General features: G+C 40.0%; 1 protein-coding gene across 5 annotated transcripts in view; it reads right to left on the reverse strand.

Moving 5' to 3' along the window:
- The window catches only part of LOC122557344 (serine/threonine-protein kinase PAK 3), a 248,127-nt gene extending 221,388 nt beyond the window's left edge, over window positions 1–26,739 (reverse strand). Inside the window, exon 1 of one of the 5 annotated variants that reach the window (XM_043704955.1) lies at window positions 26,647–26,739. The gene's annotated coding sequence lies outside the window, so the exon portion shown is untranslated. Of the gene's footprint in view, window positions 1–13,354; window positions 13,438–13,522; window positions 13,772–26,646 lie in introns of those variants that run through there. The other 4 variants (XM_043704958.1, XM_043704959.1, XM_043704954.1 and 1 more) reach the window with 4 other exon arrangements.
- Window positions 26,740–27,674: the final 935 nt, after the last annotated feature.

Consider the following 27,674-nt stretch of genomic DNA (forward strand, 5'->3'; position numbering starts at 1 on the left):
TTCGTCAAATATATCTGCATTATTCAAAGGGCTTATTTGCATTAATTATTAAGTCACAGAAACTGAACTAATTTGCTACGCTACTTAGTTCCCAATACAGCCTTAGTCAATGTTCCAAAAATAGTACATTTTAATAACATGTCTCAGTGTAAGTCTATGTCTGCAGCTAGAGACATAATTATATTTTAAAACCTACACTGTGGGAATAAACTGAGGCAAGGAGGATATCCCTATCACCAGCATTTGTATAAAAATATTTCCTACCACTAGGAATGTTGGGAAGAAGACATTGATGTAAAAAGTATATTGTAAAGACTGATATCTTCCTCTCCCCATTAGCTTTAATGCAGCCCTGAATGATTTTACTGATTCATTAAAAGTAATAGACTGAGCAACATACTGACCAGAGCAACAAAATGGCAGGGACTCAGAAACTGTAAATTATCTGTACAAGTTACTAATATGCACAATTCTTGGATCTGTTCCTGCCCATAATTTTCAATTATAATTAATCATGTTTTCAAAATTAAATAAAATTATCCAGAAAGGGGTAGCAGCATTCAAAGGCACAAATCCATGATTATAATAATCCATATTGAAACATAATTTAAAACACAGTAGATTAGTATGGCAATCTAAACTTTTATATCTTGCATGGCATTTCACCATCCACAAACCAACTGATAACAAGCAGATAAAACTCACGTTATGACACTTAGAGCCACAACAGACATAAATCTTTAGTTATTCATTCAGATTCTCCCCTGATATTAATTTTTAATTCATGGCTTTCTATTAACAATCCTCTATAAATGTTTATAAAATATAACATGATTCAGCTAAACATAAAAAAAATTGGGGTGAGATTTTGTAGTCAGTTCATTATGCAGTTAAATTCAAATATTTTCAAATAAAACTGTTGTTTCATTTGAAAGTTCTGATATATTTCTTTGAGTTTAGAAATTGAAACAATAAAAAGTGTTTCATTTTAAAGACTTGAGCAAAGGTTTTTTTTTTAAAACATGTAACAACTGTCCTTCAGATTCTTTCCAGGAAAAGATGCAACTACTAATAAATAATATGAAAATACTAATTTCTTGACACTTTTACTTTCAATTCCAGACTTACTAATTGAATTTAAGTTTTGGTGTGGTTTATGGGTAAAACACCACTCCAAGTATGATAATGGTCCGAGTGTTCCCTACCTACAAAGTACTTAAAGGCCTAAACTAGGTAGGTGCAGATAAGATGTTTCCCCTGAGTGGTGACTTGAGAAGCAGAAGGTACAATTTAAAAATAAGAAAGATGCCAATAAGATGATGAGAAATTATTTTACTCAGAGGGTAATGAATCTTGTAATTCTCAAACCCAGGACTGGAGAAGCCTAATCTTAGAGTTTATTTATAATAGAGTTTAATAGATTTCTGTTAACCAACGGCATCAAAGGTTATTGGGATAATGTAGATAAGATGCATTTGATTAATCATGATTGTATTAAATAGCACAGCAGGCTTGATGAGCTGAATGGTTTACTTCTGTTCCAATTTTATCCCTTGTAGCCTATACCATGAAGATTGGGAAGTATTGAGACAGATGCCTTGAATCTTTCTAACACTACTGACTATTTACACTATTATAATATCTCAGATTTATACATAATCTGTGTTCAGTACTCACTAACTACATAGAGCAATGGTAAAGGAACTGCAAGTAGGATATCACTATGACCCACTTGTGCTTTTGCAGCTACTACTGAAGGTGATGGTAAGGCAGATTCCATTATACTGGAATGTCACATGCCAAGACGTCATCTATGATATGTCTTAAAGATATGCAGCTTGTTTGGCCTGGAAACTCTGCAATATCATAACAAATTCCACCGGCTGCTTTGAACCTGTATCCTTACAGCATTATTCTCAGCCTAAAGATTACTAGTTGAATAACATCATCACTACACCACCATCTCCTCCATGACTCTCTTGCTTTCTCCTCCTTTTCACTTTGACTGTATCCTGAATCCAGATTGCATCCCTTCATCAGATATTTATTGCAGTCCAGTACATTAATATACCACGGCCATCTTAGTACTTCTAGGCACAAGAATCTTATCCTTTTTTAGATTTAATGTACAGAAGAAAGACATCAGACTCAATTGAATCAAAATGTCATTTGGCTTCGGATAAGAAAACTTTGTAAACCAATGACAGTTTAGCGTCATGTGGATGCCATGCTCAATTACTGATATAATTAATTTTAGTAATAAACACATTAAATTCAATGCAAACATTGCTTCATAGTACAGAGCCTCTTTGATGCTTTACCCTGATATATGATAATTTTAATGGATGTAGGTCTAAAATAGACTGTCACCAAAATAAGTGTACCTAAGCAAGTCGCACTCTAATGTATCATGCAACATTCTGACAGCCTCTTCTAGGCATCTGCACAGCTATAGACATGCCAACACATTAAAGTGCTGGCGCCCATTCACATAGCAACAATTATCTCCTTGAGGCACCATAGACAGCAAAATAACTTAGTCCTTTTACACCAACTTGAAAAGAATTGGAGAGATGCAAGGTGAGCTTGCTAACTACAAGCAGTAGCACTTAATTTATAAATTATCTGCATCGCTTTCTGAAGCAAAAGGTGAAGCTCCATAACCAACTCAACATAATTTCAAGCCCAAGCCTTCACTTGATGAATAATTATATCAGCAATTGGTCACGTGTATTCTTAGGAACCTCTCCTACTCCCTTTCTCTCTCTCTTCCCACTTCCAGACCCTATAATAATCCCAGGGAAGATCAAAACCAGGCAAAGAATGTGCGTAAATCTCTACCCCAAATATTATTGGGTACTATTGCATTTTCCCAATATGTAGCCTATATCTCTGAAACAATTTCGAGGCTAAACTTTTCACAATAAAATAAAAGCTTTTGAGTGGTAAAACTGAAATAAAGCCCACCAAAACAAAATCAGTGAAATAAAGAGCAGGGCTACAATGATAACCATCAATTTAACTCTGCCTACAAGAATAATTTTAAAAAAGTGTCGAGATACAAAATCAATACATACTTTATTTGATATTAAACCATCTTTCAAGGATTCATTTTAAATATCATGAATGTTCAGAAATAAATTTGCTTTATCAAACCCTTATTGATTTTACCTCGGGGTGGCGTCTGTGTGTCCACATCAACATGAAATGGCGCAAGGACTCTGTGCTAGTCTCCAGTTAATGCTCATCACTGGTAGAGTTTGTGATTGTTAGATGTAGACCATTTTATTTGCCATTGGAAATTACTGTTGTCCTTATAGTCGGAGTGTATATTCCTCGCAGTGCTAATGCCAAGGAGGCACTCTGAACTGTATGGTGCTATTAGTGCATTGCAGAACGCACACCCTGTTTATTGCTGCTGTTGATTTTAGCCATGCGAATCTCAAGAGTGTGCTCCCTAAATTCCATCAGCATGTGGACTTTGTGACGTGGGAGGGGAACAAGCTGGATCTTGTTTATACAAACATCCCCAATGCATACAGGGTAGAGCCCCGGGCCCACCTCAGCTCCTCAGACCACATCGCTGTTATGCTAATGCCAGCGTACAGACCACTCGTCAGACGGGTCAAACCAGTTCGGAAGCAGGTGAAAACCTGGCTGGCAGAAGCCATTTCTGCTCTTCGAGACTGTTTTGAGTGCACTGACTGGTGCATGTCCATGGAGGTGGCAACCGATGGTGATTCCATCAACTTAGAGGAGTACACAGTGTCGGTGATTTGCTACATTAACACGTGCACTGACAATGTCTCTGTGTCTAAGACATCACTTCTCGCCCCAACCAAAAGCCGTGAATGACCTGAGATTCCGCCTTCAGAGCGGATGATAAGTCAGCCCTAAAAACAGCGAGGGCCAACGTGACTCGGGAATCAAAGAGCCAAAGTGTGCATTCACACAGGGAATACACAGTCTTTTTCAGGACTGCGGCAACAAGCAGAGAATGGAGAAGGGTATCCAGGCCATCCCAACTACAGAACAGCATCGCCTGCTTGTGCTGGGGATGCCTCTCTCCTGGTTGAGGTGAATAACTTCTATGCATGGTTTGAAGCACGAAACGAAGTGGCAGCGAGGACGTCCACCCCTCCCACAACGACCAGGTGCTGTGTCTTTCCACGACTGACACAGAGTCAATCCACGTAAGACTGCTGGACCAGATTACATCTATGGCAGAGTGCTCAGAGGATGCTCTAACATGCTGGCGATGTTTTCATAGACAGTTTTAACATCTCCCTGAGCTGCGCCATAGTTCCAAAATGCTTCAAGGCCGCTACCATTGTTCCCATGCCGTAGAGGTTTTCAGTGTCCTATCTCAACAACTACCGCCCTGTTGCACTTACATCATGAAGTGTTTCGAGAGGCTCGTGATGAGGCATATTAAGACTCCACTGCCCCCTTCACCGGACACCCTGCAGTTCGCGTATTGTCTCAACTGTTCAACAGATGATGCTATCTCCACCACCCTCCATCTGACCCTCACCCACCTGGACAAGCAGGACACCTACATTAGATTATTGCCCATAGACTTCAGTTCTGCATTTAACACTATCATTCCTCAGCACCTGATTGGAAAGCTAAGTCTGCTAGGCCTAAATACCTCCCTGTGTAACTGGATCCTGGACTTCCCGACTGGGAGACCTCAGTTAGTCCGAATTGGGAACAGCATCTCCAACACCATCACACTGAGCACAGGGAGGCCCCACGGCTGTGTGCTCAGCCCACTGCTGTTCACCCTGCTGACACACGACTGCGCAGCGATGCACAGCTCAAATTATGTTATTAAGTTCACTGATGACATGACGATAGTGGGTCTCATTAGCAGGAACGAGTCAGCATACAGAGAGGAAGTGCAGCGGCTAATGGACTGGTGCAGAGCCAACAACCTGTCTATGAACGTGGACAAAATGGAAGAGATGGTTGTTGACTTCAGGAAGGCACAGACCGAACATTCTCCACTGGATATCAACAGCTCCCCCATGGAGATCATGAAGAATTCCAAAATTTCTTGGCATCTAGCTGGAGGAGAATCTCACTTGGTCCCTCAACACCAGCTCCATAGCCAAGAAAGCCTATCTCCCAACCCAACCCTCACCACGTTCTAACCAGGGTTCATTGAAAGTACCCTAATCTGCTCCATCACTGCCTGGTTCAGAGATTATACTGGTTTGGATCGTAAGGACCTAAATCGGATAGTGAGGACAGCTAAGAAGATCTTCAGGTCTCTCTTCCCTCCATTACAGACATTTACACAACATGCTGCATCCACAAGGCTAATGCCCCCCTCACTCAAACTCTCCTCTCCCCTGTTATCTGGCAGAAAATACCGGAGCATTCGGTCTCTCAGGGCCAGACGGTGCAACAGACTCTTCCCCCAAGCCATCAGGCTCCTTAACACAGTATGATGACACTTTATTCCATTTGCAATTTTCATATGACTTTTTGAATTGCCGCTAAAATAGATTAGATTAGATTCCCTACAGTGTGGAAACAGGCCCTTCGGCCCAACCATCCACACTGACCCTCCGAAGAGTATCCCACCCAGACCCATTTCCCACCTAACACTATGGGCAATTTAGCATGGCCAATTCACCTGACCTGCTCATCTTTGGACTATGGGAGGAAACCGGAGCACCCGGAGGAAACCCATGCAGACACGGGGAGAACATGCAAACTCCACACAGACAGTCGCCCAAGGCTGGAATCGAACGTGGGACCCTGGTGCTGTGAGGCAGCAGTACTAACCACTGAGCCACCGAGCCACCCAAATGATGTTTTATTAATGAATGTTCATTGATACATTGTAATTTGCCCACTATTGTACCTACTATCTTGTTTTGTCAGGAATTACTGTGCTGTTTTGCTCTTTTCTTTGCATTTTATGCTGCCCTATGTATGACCGTACTCTCGTGTAGTTGGTATGTTCATATAGTACCTTGATCCTGCTGGAACACTGTTTCATTTTTATTGTACCAGCTGTATATGGTAGAAATGAAAAATGAAGCTACTCTATCTGTTTCAAAGTGATTTAGATTTAAGGTGCCGATCATCCTTATCGTAGATTAAGTGCTGTTTCATGTGCTTAGAAAAATATACATAAATATTCTGATTCTGAAACTGTCTCTACATCATAGTGAAAAACTTTTCTTACTAACACGTATTAAAGAAACTTTGATTTACAAAAATATAGCTTGCAGCTTAAAGCAATCATAGTGCCCTGATACAAAAATAGAAAATGCTGGAAAAGCTCAGCAGATCTGGCAGCATCTGTGGAGAGAAATGAGGAAGAACTGAGGAAGGGTTACTGGATCTGAAACATTAACTGTGATTTCTCTCCACAGATGCTGCCAGATCTGCTGAGCTTTTCCAGCAACTTCTGTTTTTGTATCTGATTTACAGCATCTGCAGTTCTTTCAGTTTTCATAATGCCCAGATGCATGGCTATATTGCTAAATTGTCCAAGACTCCTTTGTTCAGTATAGCATTGGAAAAGAAGCATTCTGAGTTTTGATGTTTTTGGGGTGGGGGTTGGGTGGGTGACGGCTGAAAATTGAGACATCCTACATTTTTCCTATTGTAGGGTAATCATTCTTCAATTTTCTATGAAATAAAGTTATCAGGATTAGGTAACAGGAGGCTAATAGGGAAGGCAGATGAACCCAGGGAATGGTTAGGAACATGGGACTGGGATATCATAGCAATTACAGAAACGTGGCTCAGGGATGGACAGGACTGGCAGATAATGTTCCACAATACAAATGCTACAGGAAGAACAGAAAGGGAGGCAAGAGAGGAGGAGGAGTGGCTTTTTTGATAAGGGATAGCATTACAGCTGAATTAAGGAGGATATACCTGGGAATACATCCAAAGTAGTTATTTGGGTGGAACTGAGAAATAGGAAACGGACTATCACATTATTATAGATCCCCTAATAGTCAGCGGGAAGTTGAGAAACAAATTTTTAAGGGGATTTCAGTTATCTGTAAGAATAATAGGGTGGTGATGATAGGGGATTTTAACTTTCCAAACATAGACTGGGACTGCCATGGTGTTAAAGGTCTAGATGGAGAGGAATTTGTTAAGAGTGCACAAGACAATTTTCTGATTCAGTATGTGCATGTACCTACTAGAGAAGGTGCAAAACTTGACCTACTCTTGGGAAATAAGGCAAGGCAGGTGACTGAGTTGTCAGTGGGGGAGCACTTTGGAGCCAGTGACCATAATTCTATTAGTTTTAAAGTAGTGATGGAAAAGGATAGACCAGATCGAAAAGTTGAAATTCTAAGTTGGAGGAAGGCTAATTTTCACAGTATTAGGCAAGAACTTTCAAAAGCTGATTAGGGGCATATGTTCGCAGGTAAAAGGACGGCTGGAAAATGGGAGGCTTTCAAATATGAGATAATGTGAGACCAGAGACAGTACATTCCTGCTAGGGTGAAAGAAAAGGCTGGTAGGTGTAGGGAATGCTGGATGACTAAAGAAATTGAGGTTTTGGCTAAGAAAAAGAAAGAAGCATATGTCAGGCGTGGACAGGAGAGATCATGTGAATTCTTAGAGGAGTATAAAGACAGTAGGCGTATACTTAAGAGGGAAATCAGGAGAGAAAAAAAGGGACATGAGATAGCTTTGGCAAACAGGGTTTTTTAATATACATTAAGGACAAAATGGTAACTAGGGATAAAATAGGGCCCCTCAAAGATCAGCAATGCAGCCTATATGTGGAGCTGCAGGAGATGGGGGAGATACTAAGTGAGTTATTTGCATCAGTGTTTACTGTGGCGAATGACATGGAAGATATAGAATGTGGGTAAATAGATTGTGACGTTTTGAAAAATGTTGATATTATAGAGGTGGTGGTGCTGGATGTCTTAAAATGCACAAAGTAGATAAATCCCCAAGACCTGATCAGGTGTACCCTAGAACTCTGGGAATTTAGGGAACTGATTGCTGGGCCCCTTACTGAGATACTTGTAGCATCGACAATCACAGGTGACGTGCCGGACGACTGCAGGTTGGCTAACGTGGTGCCACTATTTAAGAAAGTTGGTAAGGAAAAGTCAGGGAACTATAGACCAGTGAGCCTGACATCAGTGGTGGGCAAGTAGTTGAAGGGAATCCTGAGGGACAGGATGTACATGTATTTAGAAAGGCAAGGACTGATTAGGGATAGTCAACATGGCTTTGTGTGTGGGAAATCATGTCTCACAAACTTGATTGAATTTTTGAGAAAGTAACAAAGAGAATCGATGAGGGCAGAGTGGTGGGCATGATCTGTATGGATTTCAGTAAGGCGTTCGACAAGGTTCCTCATGGGAGACTGGTTAGCAAGGTGAGATTACAGAGAGAACTTGCCATTTGGATACAGAACTGGCTCAAAGGTAGAAGACAGAGGGTGATGGTGGAAGGTTGCTTTTCAGACTGGAGGCTTGTGACCAGTAGTCTACCACAAGGATCAGTGCTGGGTCCACTTCTTTTCGTCATTTATATAAATGATTTGAATTTTGGATGTAGGTTTGCTCACTGAGCTGAAAGGTTCATTTCTAGACGTTTCATTACCTTACTATGTAACAACTTCAGTGGACCTCATGCGAAGCAATGCTGAAAACTCCTGCTTTCTATTTATATGTTTGGGTTTCTTTGGGTTGGTGATGTCATTTCCTGTGAAGTCACTTCCTGTTCCTTTTCTCAGGGGTTGGTAGGTGGGGTCTAACTCGATGTATTTGTTGATAGAGTTCTGGTTGGAATGCCATGCTTCTAGGAATTCTCATGCAAGTTTTTGTTTGGCTTGTGCTAGGATGGATGTGTTGTCCCAGTCAAAGTGGTGTCCTTCCTCATCCATATGTGAGGATACTAGTGAGAGAGGGTCATGTCTTTTTGTGGCTAGTTGGTGTTCATGCATCCTGGTGGCTAGTTTTCTGCCTGTTTGTCCAATGTAGTGTTTTTTACAGTTCTTGCTCAGTATTTTGTAAATGGCGTTAGTTATGCTCATTGTCTGTATAGGGTCCTTCAAGTTCATTAGCTGCTGTTTTAATGTGTTGGTGGGTTTGTGGGCTACCATAATGCCTAGGGGTCTGAGTAGTCTGGCAGTCATTTCCGAGATTTCTTTGATATAAGGAAGAGTGGCTGGGGTTTCTGGACATGTTTTGTCTGCTTGTTTGGGTTTGTTGCTGAGAGATCGGCGGACTATGTTCATTGGGTACCCATTCTTTTTGAATACACAGTATAGGTGATTTTCCTCTGCTCTGCGTAGTTCCTCTGTGCTGCAATGTGTGTTGGCTTGTTGAAATAACGTTCTGATGCAACTTTATTTGTGGGTGTTGGATGATTGCTTCAGTAGTTCAATACTTGGTCTGTATGTGTTGTTTTCCTGTAGACGGTGGTTTGAAGTTCCCCACTGGCTAGTCGCTCTACTGTGACATCTAAGAATGGCAGTTTGTTGTTGTTTTCCTCCTCTTTAGTGAATTTTATGCCAGTAAGGGTATTATTGATAGCCTTGAAGGTTTCCTCTAACTTGTTTCATTTAGTGATGACAAAGGTGATCCCGTAAATACAACTGGAAAATTTTGCATCAAAAATCTTTACTCACTCATGCAACAGACCATGAATGGACAGACAGTACAACAAGCCATAGATATTAGACAGCGACAAACACAGAAAATGAAAAAACTAGACCTCACCACAGGAAATAACATCACCACTGGTACAATTACAGCATTTTAAAGGCATCTAGATGGGTATATGAATAGGAAGGGTTTAGAGGGATATAGGCCAAGTGCTGGCAAATGGGACTAGATTAGGTTAGGATAACTGGTCAGCATGGACAAATTGGACCAAAGGCTCTGTTTCTGTGCTGTACATCTCTGACTCTATTTTCATGACTTGGCCAAATTGTAGTCATCTGTTCTAATGCCTTCTTCTGTGGCTTAATGTCAGATTTCATTTTTAATGCCTTAATGAAGTACCTTGGAACATTTTTAGACCTAAAATAAATATTGCCCTTTATAAATGCAAACACAGTACACTACTGGCTGTGTCGAGGACTGTGTTTGGGATTAATGCACAATACCTATTGATGCACTTAGTATATCAAACTCAGTCCTAACAGAAATGATTATGGAAAAAGGTATGAAATCACATTCTGATATAAATTTGTAATTCATAACTATATAGGATACATAAATGTTATGCACAGAAAACTGATGATATTTAAATTAAGATGTCAAAAAAAGTACAAATTATATTTGTAGGCTTTAAATTCATTTTGTAAAATACAATGGAGTATGCTGCAAGTGGTTTAATTTCAAAATATTCTATGTAATATTTGGATTTCAGAAAATTCAGAAACACAGCTGTACAGTTTTCAGGATCCTCTAACATATGCTATAGTTAAGGGGACTTTTTTTCTTTTGTCATAGTTTTCACATTAGGACCTGCAGTTTCATTGCATCACTGTTCATATGTGATGAGGAACATGATGCATTGCAAGTCATGTCTCCAGAATTCCACATTTCCTGACATACTTAGACATTCATTTCTGTTGCAGAAAATAGTGTTTTTCATATTTTCAGTAATTGTTCTTTCACTAGTTGACTCAGTTCACCACAAGTTAGAATGAATGGGGGTGTGTGTGCACGCGCACGCACACACATGCACGTTGCTGTATTTGCAGGTGGACCCCCACATGAACCTGCACATAAATCTCACATGAAATAAACTATTGCTTTCAGTCACCAATGCTTTCCAAAAATAGATGCATGTGATATTAATACATTCCTGAAGTGCATAATTTCACTGATTCATTGTGAAACAAAACAGATCAATTTGAAAACTATCTCATCCTCCAGATTACCACAACCAACAGAATATTTTTATCCAGCAAGTGGAACAGACACAGCATTCACTGTCTTTGATGGTGATTAAATGGAAGACAATGACTGATTTCAAAAGGAAATTAGATGGGCACTTGAGGAAAATAAACACCCTGGGATAAGACAAGAAAATGGAACTATTGTGATGCTCTACAAAGGAGGGTGTGGATTCAATGAGCCAAACAGCAACTTGTATGTCATAATGATTTTACAACAAAAATTTACATATATAATTATGTTTAACCCTTTTCACATAGACAAATGACCAAAGTTGCTTGAGAGGAAAAAGAGATTTTGAGCCAGGAATGACACTCTGAGTAGGTGACTTACTCAAACAGATGAGTTTTACAATGGCTTATAAAGGAAGATTTTAGTGGAGAGGCGAGTGCCAGATGGAAAGGAGGATGCAGAAGGAACCCAAATCATAGGAATAGAGGGTTCAGCGGAGGATGTGGCAGTTCTGAAGAAGTTTACAGGAATTTGATAGTCGAGTTTTGACTGAGCTAATGTTTAGTGAGGGTGGAGAATTGGAGGCTGGCTAGGTACACATTGAAATAGGCTGAATGTGACAAATGCTTGGATGAGGGCTTTAACAACAAGTGAGCTGAGATGGGATGGGCAGTGCTGTAAAGGTGCAAGTAGATGGGCATTTGTGACAAAGATGATATACAATGGAGGCTTAGCTCATTCCAGAATGGAACACTAAGGCAGAAAATAATATGATTCACCCAAGACAGTGGCTAGTTCAGAAAACAGAACTGATTATAGGTGTGTACATTTTATTGTGAAAGAAACAACGGTTTCGATGTTACAAATGTTAAGGAGAAAATTTCAGCTCATCCAAGACTTGATGTTGGACAAGCAGCTTGACAGTACATATAGAATGGAGGAGTTGAAAGAAGTGGTTGATAGCTACACCCAAGTGTTATTAACAATGACGTAAAACCATTTCTATGAATGATGTAGCCAATGAGTAGCATGTAAATGAAATAGTGGATGTGACCAAAGATGAATTTTTGTGGGATTTTCAGAGGTGATGGTGCTTCAGGTAGGAAGAGAAGAAATAAGTAGAGATTCTGATGCCACAGCTAAAAGTGAAGCTAAGCTGTTTCAATCTGTTCAGCTGGATAACAGAAGAGAGGATCTACAGGAAGATAGAACATTTGAAAGGCCACAGGAGGATAAGGAGATATTATGACTACAGTTGCTTTCACAGGAATATGATTTGCCATTTTGGCCTGTTCTGATTTTCTATATCTCTATGAAATGTAGTGAGAGCAGAGAAATCTAATTGTTGAGATTCAAACTGACAGTTGCTGGGTAAATGTCCTGGATTTGGGAGACAATCACACAGGACTTTTGAATTGAAAGGGAGATTGCACATGGAGTGATGGAGGATGGAGGATTTTCTTTTTGATGGGCTGTGTGGGGGGTTTAGACATTGAAGCCAGATTTGAAAGGGAGACTGAGAGGAGAGAACCATTAGCAATGTAAGCATGGGGCACTGATATAAGTGGTCAGGTTCTCCAACCTACCCTGGTGAGAGTGTGCTGAAGGGAACAGCTGGTGGGCCTGATGGATAAGATCACCTTAAATAGGGAAAGGTGAAAAACAGGCAACTGGGTCAGGCCTAGGCTTGGGATAGAGTGGAATTAGAATGCAACAAGATTACATAAGTCTTTAGAACCTACTAATTTAACCCATAATTCAGAACTAATTGTTGGGTATTGTTAAGATCTGACATTCGCAGGTTAATTATGTCCTAGACCATCAAACTACCTAAACAACAGAATCAGCGCATTGCAGAAAGTAAATTGCTTAGTGCGGCAAAGTCTCAGATGTGAAACCATCACATTTCTTAAATAGAAACATATAACTCCTTTCTTTTGAAAGTTGATAAAACACAAACTTCCTGGAAACATGAGCAGCGATTAAAACCCTGGCCGTTGAGATCTGGAGAGTAGGTCAGAAGAGCTGGGTTTTGAACATCCTCCCTGTCTATTAAACAGCAGGTGTAATCCAAACTGCTCCATGATAAACTGCAAGAGAATCCCCGCTTTGTGACAAACCGGTACCTCCTCTGAGGCTTCCCCAGCTGTGGGCGCAGTTCGCCTTGTGCACTCACGCTGACAGCTCGCTTTCTTAAAACAAAAGTCTGAGAAGATCTTTACACTAAACATATCCCGGTGCTCTACAGCGTATTAAACACGACTATTAAAAAAAAGAGCAAAATCTGCAAGCGAGGAGTAGCGACAGGAGCCCCCGAGCGCTCAGTCAGAGAGACAGGAGGATTGACACCCTCGAGCCCGCTACTCTGCCCAAGCTGAGGGTTTTACTCTGTGCTTGGCTCTCTGTGGCTGTGCTGGACTGACCTAGTGCCTCGCTGCAACAACTCTATCAAAGAGGGTGCAGTTTGTTGTATTTAAACGAAATACCTCTGGATCCCTTCACCGATCTATCGGCTAGCTCTCCCTCTGCATCCCTGCTGTCCTCTCAGGCGGTCCCACAGCCTGGCTTTTTATGTATATATTGTTCCTGCTGGATGGCGGACAGAACGGAAGTAAAACCTCCAAGTATGTGTCAGCCCTATCAAAATTACTCACAGGAGGCTCTTTCCGAGCGAGTGCAGCGTTTCCTCCTTTCCACTTGTGAAAAGAAGCCGATACAGTGTTCGTTTTCATAACTTGGATTTCTTCCCCGTATTCCAACTACATCGATAATAACCCCCGTGTGCAGATATTTGTTTTGAGTATGAGCGCTAGAGAGAAGGCTTCCAAAGAATGTGCAATGATCGCAACATGCTACCGGTGTTATTTTTTTTACATTTCTCCCCTTCCCCCGGCTTGAACCCCTGACTAGTGGGAACTTTACTGACTGGCACGAGTCACCCTCAAGCACCGCTTCCCGGTGACAACTTTTCGCTCTCAAGTGAGCGACTATTCAACTGTGGGAGGATATGACTGAGAACCTTGTGGGATATCCACACACGTGAGCGTCATTGGACAGTGGTAGATCTATGGGAGGCGGGGTTGCTGGCAGATTTCCCGTTTTGTTTTCCCTCTCTTTCTCAAAGAGACCGGGATAAATTCACACAATCATAGAACTGTGTAAAAGGAGGCCATTTAACTCATCAAGCTTGTGCTGGCCCTCTGCAAGAGCACCTCATTGAGTTCCTCCCCCCCCCCCCCATTGCCTTTATCCCCAGACCCCTGCTTACACTTAAGATAATTCTTGTGAAAGCCAGGATTGAATCCGTCCTACCACACTCTTAAGTGCTGCATTCCAGATCCATATGCACGTGCTATACTAAAGGTCTCCTGCATTTGCCTTTGCTTTTTTAAAAACTTTCTCCTCATTTCAAGATTCTCTGGTTTTTGCCCCTTCTACCAATGGGGACACACTCTTGCTCTCCACTCTGCCCAGATCCCACATGATAGTAAATATCTCCATCAAATTTCATCTCAAGCATCAGTGTGGATTTGTTGGGCCGAAGGGCCTGTTTCCATACTGTAGGAAATCTAATCTAATCTAATCAACCCTCTTTTCTCTGAGGAGAACTGCCCTATTTTTTAAACTCTATCCATATAATTGAAGTCCCTCATCCCTGGACCTACTCTTATAAATCCATCTTGCACCCTCTCTAATACATTCACATCATTCCTGAAGAGTGTCATGACAACTGATCAGAACAACTGAAGTACCTACTGACATATTGAATTTATATTTACATTAAAAACTTACAGTGGCAAGATGTCTGCAGATGTTAGCTCATTGGCCACATGAAATACTACATCTTGTATGGTGTCATGAAAACTTTAAAGAGGACTTCAAAAAGAGAAATGTACTGCAAACATCTATGAGTTATGTCAGACTGGAGAGATGATGGGAGAAAAGAAAGTATTCCGAGTGAGAACCGTGTTTCTGTTTTCCCTTGTCAAGTCACACAGGCACAGGCATTTAAGGCTAATTTCAACCTGAGTCTGTGCGTGCTAGTGGGTGAAGGTTTGTGCTATGATTGCCACAGCTGAGAAAACTATTAGTCATCCCTATGTTGCAGATAAAAAGAAAAGATGCTTCTCATTTTGCTGGAAAGAGGAAGTAAAGTTTCCAAGAAACAGGATAAAAGCATTTTAGATAACCTGCAAAACCAGGCACCTCAAAAACAGCAACTTGCAACGCTACCATGATCACCCATTATAAAAGATGTCACATTATACAATCTATTTATCATGAAGAATCTAGAAACTGAAATGCTTATCTTTTAATTTTTATCTTTTGAGGGCTCATTTCCTATTTCTAATTCAATAACGTGTTGTGTCATTATTTTTTCTGGTGTTTAGTAACTGATCAATTCACTTTCTCATTAATGCATGAAAACCTGGTTAAATTTAAAACTTGAATTCATTTGGTCTGGGAGAAAGGCATCCAGAAAGAAAGGGATCTTTTCAAAGTTAGGTTTGTTGCAACCAACCAAAGGGGTGGGAGAGAAAAGAAGGGGAGCCAGTTCATCCCTTCTCACCTAGCAGCTTGTCAATTTGGGCTATCCCATCTGCAACCATACTAAATTGATTTGGAGATGTTGGTGTTGGACTGGGGTGTACAAAATTAAAAATCACACAACACCAGGTTATAGTCCAACAGGTTTATTTGGAAGCACCAGCTTTCAGAGCACCGCTCCTTCATCAGGTGGTTGGTGAAGGAGCAGTGCTCCAAAAGCTAGTGCTTCCAATTAAACCGTTGGACTATAACCCGGTGTGATTTTTAACTTTATATTAAATTGAGTAACCTCATCCAAGCACTGGTCTTAATAAGAGTGAGGCCACAAATTGGAGGCAGTACTCCAGTTAAGGTTGTCCCAGTGTTTGATAAAGATTCTCTCTAACTTCCCTGTTGTTATTTAAGGTTGGGAAAGTGTTAATGTTGAGGAGTACTTTATAAGCTGTCAAATATGAATATATATAGAAACACAGTTGGGGGACTAGCTCTGGAACTCTAAAAAAATAGAGCTATCTTCCAGGTGTCCCTCGAAAGCTTAGCCATTCGGCTCCTCACCTTATTACAGCCTTTGTTCAAGCACAGATATAAGAACTGAATTCCAGGGGCAAGGTGAGAGTGACCACCCTTGATATCAAGGCCATTCTTGACTGAGTGTAACATCAAGGAGCTCACGCAAAACTAGAGCCAATGGAAATCAGGGGGAAATCTCTTTACTGATTGGAGACGTACCTGGCAGATAGGAGGATGGTTCTGGTTGTTGAAGATCCGTCATCTCGGCTCCAGAACATTTCTGCAAGACCTCATCAAGATAGTCTTTTTGGCCCAACCATCTTCAGCTGCTTCATGAATAGCCTTCTCTCTATCATTAGGTCATAAGTAGGGATGTGTGCCGATGGTCGCACAATGTTCAGTACCACTTGCAACTCCTCAGACACTGAAAAACTCCATGCTCAAATGCAGCAAGACCTGGGCAATATCCAGGCTTGGGCTGCCGAGTAGCAAATAACATTCTGCCACACAAATGCCAGGCACTGACCATCGTCAATATGAAATGATCTAACCATGGCCCCTAGTGTCCATTGGCATTGCTATCACTGACTTCCACACTATCAACATTCTGGGGATTTTATTCACCAGAAACTGAACTGGACTGACCATTGGCTAAAAGAGCAGGTCAGAGGCTAGGAATACTGCAATGGGTAACTCTCATTCTCACTCCCCAAAGCCTGTTCACCAGCCACATAGCACAAGTCAGGACTGTGATGGAATATTCCCCATTTGCTTAGATGCGTCCAGATCCAACAACACTCAAGCATCTTGACACCATACATAACAAAGCAACTCACTTGATTTGTAGCACATCCATAAACGTCCACTCCCTCCACCACCAATGTTCAATAGTAGCAATATATATTATCTACTCTACAGAAAATCACCAAATAACTTTAAAGAGCACACTCCACTCCCACAATCACTATCATTAAGAAGGACAAGGACAGCAGATGCATGGAAACACCCCCACCTGCAAGTTGTCCTGATTCGGAAATAGGTTGCTGTTTGTTCAGTGTTGTTGAAACAAAATTCTGGGATTCTCTCCCTATTGGCATTGTCGGGGTACCTACAGCAGATGGACTATAGCAGTTCAAGAAGGCAGGTCACCACCACTTCTCAAGGACAGGTAGGAAGGACAATAAAAACTGGCCCAGCCAGAAGTGCCCACATTCCACGAGTGAAGAACAAATGTCAATATTTGTCGTATCATCCATTATGTGGACCTCATGGCTAACATGTAATAAACCAGATTTTGTTTAAGACAAAAGCCTCTTCTCATTGGATCACCAAGTCACTTTCTTTTACCACACTGGATCAGTCAGCTCCTTCAGATAATAATATAAAAGGAGGATGATCACAGTAAATCTACCTAATGTATCCTTCACCAAGATGACTGTATTGAGAGCCTGTTATAGAACAGGATGAACAGTGGTGCAGAGTCCAATGAGCTTTGAAATAATCTTCAGCTTTAAGAAGTCTACTTGTATTGACAGACAGCAACTGAGAAAGCTGAACTTAATAAAATCTTATTTTTTTTAAAGAGCAGTTCATGGCAAGATTCAACAAAGCTGAATCTACAGTCAATGGTAAACAATATTTCAGATCTGTTAAGAGAGGTGCAGAAACAAGTATGAGCTAGAAGACCCATGGAGCTGGAACATTTTGACACACTTGACAATAACATTGCATTAGGTGCCAATGAACATCTGAGAAGTCCTAAGTTGAGGTTCATCAGAAGAGTGAATGGCCACCAGATGTTCTATAATTAGAGTTGAACTTTCTGGTGAGTAAAATGAAAAATGTTAAAACATACAGCAATACAGTATGGTACAGGCTGAGAAAGCTAGAATTCAGCAAAGTGCTTCCTGCTCAGTGAGCTTTCCCAGTATATGCATGGACATCATTATGGCTATGGTAACACTAATCAAGTGCATTAAAATGAATTTTAAAATTGTATTGCAGCACTGAGAACAATACAAATCTAGAATTAAAGCAATATTAGAAAATTTAGAAGCTTCAGTAAACAAAATCAATTGAAAGAAGAAAGTTAGGACACTGTTGATGGCACAAAAGGAAAGGTGAGATTCATAATTTAAACCTCAAACAAGGTGGGAAGAATTTGTTAAGGCTCCAGATACTGGAACTCATTCAGGTCATATATATGCGGCAATGAGATTAATAGCAGTATCGAAAATGTGAAATGCCTTGGGAAATTTGTTCAAGAAATGGTATTCATTTTATAGAATGTTACAGAGCACAATTTATTCAGTAAAGCCATTGGGAGAATGAAATTGTCTTTAAGCCACAGACAGTGACATTCATTCAGTAAAGCTATTAAAATGAAGGGAATAATTTATTTGGTTATGAAAAATGGGAGTCAACCACTTAACTCGTATAAGATGGAAATCCTCCATCTTGATAACATAAACACAGCAAAATCCTTCAGTATAACAGTACATGGTATCAACATTGTTATACTGCAGAATTGAAATCCTTTAAAACAAATAATAGACAGCAACAACAAAATGCAGCATCATTAAAATCCTTTAAAATAAGATAAATAATTAATCACATTAAGGAGACATGGCAACAAAACAATATTGCCAAGAAGATTTAATTTCAGAAATGGGTCAAATAAAGCACAGAATTGGACTTCTTGGAGAAAACAATTCTCAAGACACAAGGTTGCTTCCAAGCTGTATACTAAATCAGAAGCTGAAAAAGGAAGTACACTTTCATATTCAATTGGGTTTGTTGATGATGAATTTCTAGCTCACCAAAGCATAGATAAAGCAACGAGTACTGTTGATGAAGATATAGAGACATAGAGGTCAACAGCATGAAAAAAGGCCCTTCAGTCCAATTTGTCCATGCAGGCCAGTTTTCACAATTGAATTAGTCACACTTGTCTGCACTTGGTTCATACATCTGCATACCCATTCCATCCATGTACCTGTGTGAATGTTTCTTAAGTGACAAAATTGTGCTCACTTTCACCACTATTTGTGGCAGTCCTTTCGAGGCACTCATCACCCTCTGTATGAAAAAAACATTGCCAATCTGGACCCTTTTGTATTTCTCCCCTCTCATCTTAAAAGTTCTGGAAGGTTCTGACAGTTTAACATTAGAACAAAACATGTTCTTTAAAGAACTAGGTTTAACTAAAAAGTTTAACTTCCAGGGAAATCCATAAATAATTTAATTAATGACCTCTACAGATTGTTGAGACTCTGTATGCCACTTTCTCCCCACCCCCACCCTCCTCTCACTTATCTCTCTGCCCTTCAGACATTCTGCCTGTATTCCTGATGAAGGGCTTTTGCCCGAAATGTTGATTTTACTGCTCCTCGGATGCTGCCTGAACTATTGTGCTTTTCCAGCACCACTCTAATCTAGACTCTGGTTTCCAGCATCTTCAGTCATTGTTTTTATCGACAGATTATTGAGGAAATTTAACAATGGAACACTGAAGTCAGAATTCCTACAAGATATAATTGTTGTTAAAATTGCTGATGAATCTTTGTCAAATTTGCAAAGCCTTTGTCAAGAAGATATTTATATCAATTAACATCTCACTAATAGTAAGCTTATTACAGGGGTGAATATCATTGTTTTATGAGATAGTTTATGTGTAACTCAAGAAAACACTGTATGCAACCTATAATAGTGAAATTATACAATCCAGGAGGCAGAGTTCTCATGATTGCTACAAGCAACACTGTAATAGAAGAGCTGGCTGTCAGACTGTTGAGGATATATACATTCTTCACAGTCAAGAATTCTGACTCTTTAGCAAGAATGCATGTTTTGACCTCAAACATATTTTTGAAAATGGCAGAAATAGTTAAACAAATTATAATCAATAGACAACCAGCCAAGAAACAGTCAGTAATGTTACAAATGTTCAAAGAACAGCTACAGGAAAACACGGGTCAAGGAAATGTCAGACAGTGAACAACCTGTCAAGGGATAACTAGGAGAAGATTTCTAAAGGCTTTCTGGATTCATGACATTAGCTACGATAACTTAAGAGAATTGTTTCATGCTCTTAATGAAACATGATGGCCACAATCGGCTCTACCAAATATGACAGGAGCAGAAGGATGCCCAAGAATGTGTCATCATTCATGACTATGGTGTTAAGGAATGGCCAGACTAAATCTTTAGTGCGTTAGCAATGAACGCATGTTTTGATCATCAAAATCATTACATTAGAATCCCTACAATATAGAAACAGGCCATTTGGCCCAACAAGTCCACAATGGCCCTCTGAAGAGTATCCTACCCAGAATCATTCCCCTACCATAATACTCTACATTTCCCCTGACTCATGCCCTAACTTACACATCACTGAATTCTGTGGACAATTTTCCAAGGCCAATTCACCTAACCTGCACATTTTTGGACTGTGGTAGGAAACCCACGCAGACACAGGGAGAATATGCAAACTCCACACAAACACTCACCCGAGGCTGGAATCAAACCCAGGTCCCTGGCACCGTGAGGCAACAGGACTAACCACTGAGCCACCGTGCCATATCTTGGACAATTTACTGGTATATAATGGAAGAGTGGTTATTCCAGCTTCACTTCAGGAAGATGACCTGGAAAAGATATAGTGACAGGTGCAGAGCCAGAGCTTGTGGCTGCTGGGATCTTAAAAGACATTGCAAATATTATAACCAATGTGAAAAGCCCATGAACATATAGGGTTGGCATAAATATTTTCTACATCTACCATCACTGAAGAAAAATCAGATTGCAAGTGTCAGTAAAGTTTGGGAAGAGGTGTAATTATGTGAAAGCTAAAGAGCAATACACCTCACAAGCCCATTTAAAGAGATTGTAACTGAATTCATTTTGATAGCAACACAATAAATTGTTATGGCGGATTTGAATCTGGTGTCAGATGCTTTAAAGGCATTTCATTTCATCACCTTCCAAAGGGGAACCATCAGTGCCAGTGATAGAAATTACATCAAGTAAGGAGCAATCCTTCAGTGGTATGACTGGGTAAGTTAACATAAAGCATTCCGGCAGTGCAGTGAGACTACCAGACAACCCAAACTTATGAAGTCACAGTCTTGAGGGAGATGGAGTAGTGGTCGATGTGATCATGTACATGGATGTATAAATGTTCAGAATGAAAATAAAGTTGGGGGAGATATGTAATAATCTGAAAGGGTTAATGCTAGGGAGTGTATTAAGTATCTCCAAATGTAATGATGTCATAGAAAATTGAGTGGAATAATAACTTTGGATCTAAAGGAAATAGGGATCGGGAGTGTGGTGCTGGAAAAGCACAGCAGGTCAGGCAGCATCCTAGAAGCAGGAGAATCAACATTTTGGGCATAAGCCCTTCATCAGGAATCTAAAAAAAATAGACTTGCAATTTAGGATTGCTCATAGTTTTAGTAACAATATCTATCTCACTAATATAACTCAGATTTGATTGTCATCATACAATAAAATACATCTTATTTAAGACAAGTGTCTTTCCTTGTTCGACTGCTGAGTTGTTTTATCTACCGCGCGAAGTCAGACCTTTTAGATCCCGACCCAGAAGAAGGATGGTGACAGCAAATCTACCCGGTGTATTTTTCACCGAGGTAACTGTATTAAGGAATCACCTTACAGCATAATACTATATCTCTTTGTTTATAAATCCCAGGATCCCACATTGCTTTTTTTTAACTGATTTTTCAAAGTGTCCTCCAAACTTCAATGTTATGTACACATATACACATTTTGCATCATTCAGAATGCAAATCAACTAACTTGGCATCCATCAGATATTAAATTAACATGACATGCACATTTGGGATACAGGGTATGCTACAGTTTGCATTCTGTCAATAGTCTTCTCATTTTTAAAACTAACTTCTCCAAAGGCCTATCGTGCATTTACTGCACCAGCTTTAGTTGTGCAGAATATGAGATTTGGGATAAAGACAACTTCATAGTCAATTTGAGGTGGAAGCATTCCTATGAATTCATCCTTACCTAAGGGATGTTCAGCTTCTCCTGAGCTTTGGAAATATCATACAGTATGGAGTTCGGCCTAAGATATTCATTCAATAGATCTCATTCTGGTGAGGACTACAATCTAGCATTATGATACATTTTAATGTATAATATATATTTAATGTCATGCCAACAGTAAGATAGTTTTGAAGTTGAAAGATACAAGTTCCTGTTTTTTGATGGTTCCAGAGATATTTTATTATGAATGAGTAAAATTGAAGTTTATCTTTGAAGGAAGGAAGCTATTTAAATTGTAAGTCAGCAGCACAGACATGAATGTTATTTTCAACAGGTGCCTGAACAATTTTAGCAGGTGTGTGTAGATCATTGACTGTAACTTAACTATTGAAAGCATGCAGCCTTTTGTTCCATACATACTGAGCAAATGGCATTTAATTTTAAATTGTGAGTTAGAATTGATAACATGAAAATTCAGCAAGATACCATTGTTACTTAGATGCTTAACATCATCAAGTCATATGGATGATATATTCAAGGGATTTTCTCCATAAAATGGAAATCTTCCTGATAACCTTCTCATGTTTTTCAATTTTTTGTGTACATATTGAGAGTAAGAAAATCCTTTATTCACCCTTACAACTCTAATGTAAGAGATTAACAGTCATAATTCTGTGATCCAATATTCAATAAGAAACAGAACTCACGAAGCATGTATCTGAAGTATTGCAAGGAAAATTGATGTTTCATGACAATTTCTCAGTGGGTATAATTTTTATTTGGACAAACATGACCCTCTATAGATGTTCTATGAAAGAAGGCCACTAAATGATTGACACTTTTGAATGGTCAACTCAATTGCATTGTATCGTAGCTTGCCTCTGTTTTTGCTGCTATGAATCATTTGCATTTGAACATAAGGTCAGAACAGTAATTTAACCCTTAGAAAGTAGTCTAATAACTTGATAATTTCCATTGACTGAACTGACAAGAGACACGGTGCATTTTTTTGGTGAAAAGCTAAGAAAAAGGAACTAAATAGTTGATATGCTAATAAGAAATGTCTACTTCAAAATTTTGAATTTAGCTTGTAATTTTTAAGCTGGTTGATGATTACACTCATTTAAACATATCTGCAGGCACTGAAAATGACATCAGAGGCTAGCACTCAAGCATTTAATTAGATGTAATTTTTTTGGAGTGATTCACTCCTGCATTTACCACTTCCACTGAAGGTCCAGAGTATATTGGTAGGCAGAAGCGTAGTAGTTTGACTCACTGAGCAATGAAAGGCATCGGTGTGGTTTTCCATTGGGGATCATGAGACAGAAGGGATAGAGGTCAAGGAGTTTCCTTTACACAGAGGAGAATGGAGGGAACTAGTGCAGGACATGCAAAGTAAGATTACTGGGAGGTCACCACGAGGGGTCCTGGACTAGGACATAACTACATTGCCAGAAGAACTTTAATGACTTAACTTGAGTGGTCAAGGTAAGATCCTTTGGCGGAAGAAGTTTGTTATAATAAGATTTTGCTGAGCACATTTTGTCAGCAGAAGGCTCCCATTTGCATCAGCTATTCTCATCCTGTTTTTCAAAATGGTTCTACTTCTGACATCTGGGTCATGAAAACCACTGGGTTGAAAGCCCCTGAAGAAGAATTTTCTTCTTTTGGAATGGCAGTGAAGGGTTCATCAAGGTCAGAGTAGAATGTTTTTGTTTTTAAGGTAATGGTTCTGAAGGGAACCACTGTTATGTAACATTAACTCAATCCATTTGACAGATTGCATGCAGTATGTGAATAGAGCCAAAGGCATTTCTTTAGCTTTGGGAGAACAATTGTATGCGTGTCCATTGCTTAAGGTTCAAATAATTTTACATGACCGAATGTAGTTATTTATGGTTGTTATGAAATAAACCTTCTTGTTATCTAAAATCAGTGCCTCTTCCATAAATACTCAACAGTAGTGCATCCTCTACCACAAGCCACAAGAAAGGCCCAAGGCAAAGCAAAAACAAAGGAGGATCTCAAGCACGCCTTACTCACTATCACAAACTGGTAAAGATAACAAATACTACAAATTACTAGGGGTGGCCATTTCTGAATATGTCACAATTTCCTTAACCTCTTCAAGGATCGGGGCCTAACTATTGATGGTAGTGGCTTATTGGGTATATTGAATATGTTTGAGCTTTAGTTGAAATGTCATGAGTCTTACAATTATACAATTATGGATTTCATGCAACACATTCATAATCCTTTTCTGGATGAAAGGACTTCATGGACATGAGGGTTACTGTCAACATTTCCATTCCAGTAAAAGGTGTAACTCCTGCTGGTTCCCTCAGTCCTTTCTCCTCAGGAAAACAGTCCTCACTGAGACCAGGAAAAACAATTTGGAATCTTTGGCTCATATGATGCACTTGCAGTTCTTCTTGCTGGATGATGATCCCACAGGGTGTGGTTCCACAGCCAGAAGAAAGTGGGAGACCCTATTTTTATAGTAACTTTTCTCCCATCCTGCCGATTAGGGGTCAGCAGAGGACTAATAGTCACAAGGACACTGTTTAAAGATGCCTTTGACCCAACACAGGTGTCAAATGAACTTTACATATCTATCACATGCATACAGATTCTTGGCTAGAAGCCCCTAGTCCACATCCCTGTCTTCATCACCAATTCTCTATCACAACATGACTAGGCAATTAGAGCCCACTCAAATCCAGGTGATGTCTTTGTTTTATGTGGGACCTTAGCATGCTGCTATTGTCAAAACTTTTATTTCTAACATTCGTCCATGGAATTTAGAGATTGCACTTGTTCAATCAGCATTTAATATCCATCCTGAGTTGTTCTTCAGCCACTACAGTCCTACTACAGTCCATCTGGCATATGTAGACTCACAATGACGTTAGGTAGGAGTTCAAGGATTTTGACTCAATGACACTAAATTCAACAGCAATATATTGGACTGTACTCGATGTTTAATGGCTTGGAGGGGAACTTGCAGGTGAAATTGTTCTTACGTATCTGCTGCCCTTGTCCTTCTCGATGGTAGTGGTCTTGGATGGGGAAGGTTTATCTAAGGAACATTGGTGATGTTAGACAACTTGGCAAGAAAGCAGCGAGATACCTATGAACAAGAAAGCTCATGATCACCCTCATTAACATTGAATCTCATCTCATTAGCATTCAGATTCCTATTCTATCACTTTCCAGATAAAATCTAGATGCTGAGAGTTCCTGACCTGAAAGTCTGAATGTGTACCTGGTGTTTCCAGCTGATTGCCTGCCGCTCTGCACTGCCATTTTGGAAACCAGCAGAAATGTCTCAAGACACTCTCCGAGGATAGTGTTCGCATACAGCCCACATCCATGAAAGATGGCATCCAACACATGCCAGCCTTTCAACATCATCATGGCACATCTCCAGCCCACTTACAATATACTTCTGTACTTCTATGCTGCATTTTAGGTCACACAGCAACTTGTCATTGAAATGCAGTAGCAGAGACCCTATGGTCACAGGGACAGGCATCTAGATCAGGTTGGACCAGGTTGCGTCTATGGGCTGTTTGCTCACTCTCTAGAACTCACTCACCTAGCATCTCATGTATTGCCTTGCGTCCTTGTGACATGGTGCCTCAGACAGAATTTAATGGCTGTTCTTCCTGCTTAGCACAGATACATCAACAGGCAGCTTGCCATACATGTCAAGTCATCTGCCAAGGTGGTGGAGTATGTTGCAGTATGGAACTTTGGCATGTCAATCCTACAGAATTTAGCAGAATCCTAAGAATCCTACAGAATTTGGCTGCTGTGGCACCTCTGTGCTTTGAGGAAGACTGGTTTGAGGTTGCTGCATCACTGCATTGACAGTGAAGGACAAAGTGGACTGACAGCACTCAACCAGGTACACACAACTGAATGAGTGCATGATCTTTTGCCACATACATCTGGGAAGATACAGTGAAAAGTGTTCTGTCTCCACAATACAGCCCTATTTTGAGTTTCAAAAGATTAAAAAGTACTCAAATAGAGCTCAGCTTCATTGCCTAGGATCCCAAATGCAGTCTCCATTCTGGGCCTATAGCAGCCAAGAGTCCTTGCTCCAACATCGCTGCAGCCATTCCAGGAGTTCATGCCTCAGATATATGAACCAGCAGTCACTGCTGGCACCACTCCAGCCAACCCGTCTCCAGTGAAACATCTGTCTTCTAAGATGGCACCGCTGCCATAGATGTCCGTCTAAACTGGGATGTCTAGACAGTGGCAAGTACATCTAGTTATGGTGACTGGTAGAATCAGGCTAGCACTGAATGAGGGGGCAAGATAGGTATGTTATGATACGGAGATAGAAAGCTGAACCAGATCAGTTTTCTATATCTAAATTTGCAACCCAGTAAAATTAAAACTTTCAAAGTCCCTCAAAATTGACCCCAATAAACAGGCTTTTGAATAACCAGTCCCACATTCCATGCATTATCAAATTCTGACACCAGTTCGTATCTCAAATGAAGGATACACCAATTTATTAACAGTGCAGTAAATTTAGTAGAGCAAAAATTAAACAATAAAGTAATCTAATTGGTCTGTGCCATAAGCCCAGAAACCTTGTTTTTATTCCACTCCAATCACACAAAAGTCTGACAAACAAACACAGTTAAAGAATAAACAAAAAAAAATTGAATCTGACCTGATTATTTAAATAGTTTTCATAATGTGTAGTTCCACAGGCATAATGACGGTTTGTTAGTTGCTGTTCTGAAAATGTTGATTGCAATCACCTTTTCAATTCACTCAAATAAAGGCAGTAATGCTGAGAACTTACATTTCTATTCTCTGACCTTTCAAGAGCTGCCCATGGGAGATTAGGCAGGGAGTTTTCAAATATTCATGCTGCAGCATCAACAAATTAATCAGTTATTTATCTTCTTGATACACATTTGTTTGCCTTGTCCCAGCCTGTGCATACAGGGCACTAGTAGTGCAAAAGCCCATAAAAAGTCTGTGAGCAATGTAAGTGTAATGAATGGTTGTGGCTGGTGTCATTCAACTGCTGATGATTATATAATCCCCTGTTTTCTCTTTTTGTGGAATTTGAGACCTGCTATATAATTTGCATTTTTAGTTTTGGTTTTATTCTTAATGTTTGATTTTTTTTATTTCTAGACTGAACCCAAAGATGACACATGCTATGGGAATGGAATAAATAACATAAAATTCAATTCAATCCAGTATCCGAAGGCAAGGATCAATGACTAAGAAACAATTTGTAGAGGGAAATAGGGCCAATTCTGCACTATTGTGACACCAAGTGGAAAAGACTGAAACTGCTCTGAAATATTCAGTGAAATGCTATTTAATCAATTGGATAGAATAGAAATTTCATAAAGAAATATAGCATCAAAACATTTTACAGTTTTTTTGCCTTGTTTTGTGTTCATCAAATGAAGTGTGACGGTACTGAGAATAGAACATTCCTTTACTTTTTTCCCCCCTGCATCAGTGTGTATCACTCCAGTTCAGGCAGAGCAGAATTAGCAAATTTGAATAAAGTTTTGCTTACTTTTGCCATTATAATCTGCTGCTGTCCAGACCCACTTCAGATAGAACCATAACTTTTCAAACAAAAGACACATTCGCGCAATTAGCCTGGGGGTAAAGTTTGGTCCTTGATTTGGAAGAGCTTTCATCAATCTCCCTGGTAATTGCTTGCTGTAA

This window comes from Chiloscyllium plagiosum, chromosome 15 (assembly GCF_004010195.1).
Source record: "Chiloscyllium plagiosum isolate BGI_BamShark_2017 chromosome 15, ASM401019v2, whole genome shotgun sequence".
NCBI lineage: Eukaryota > Metazoa > Chordata > Chondrichthyes > Orectolobiformes > Hemiscylliidae > Chiloscyllium > Chiloscyllium plagiosum.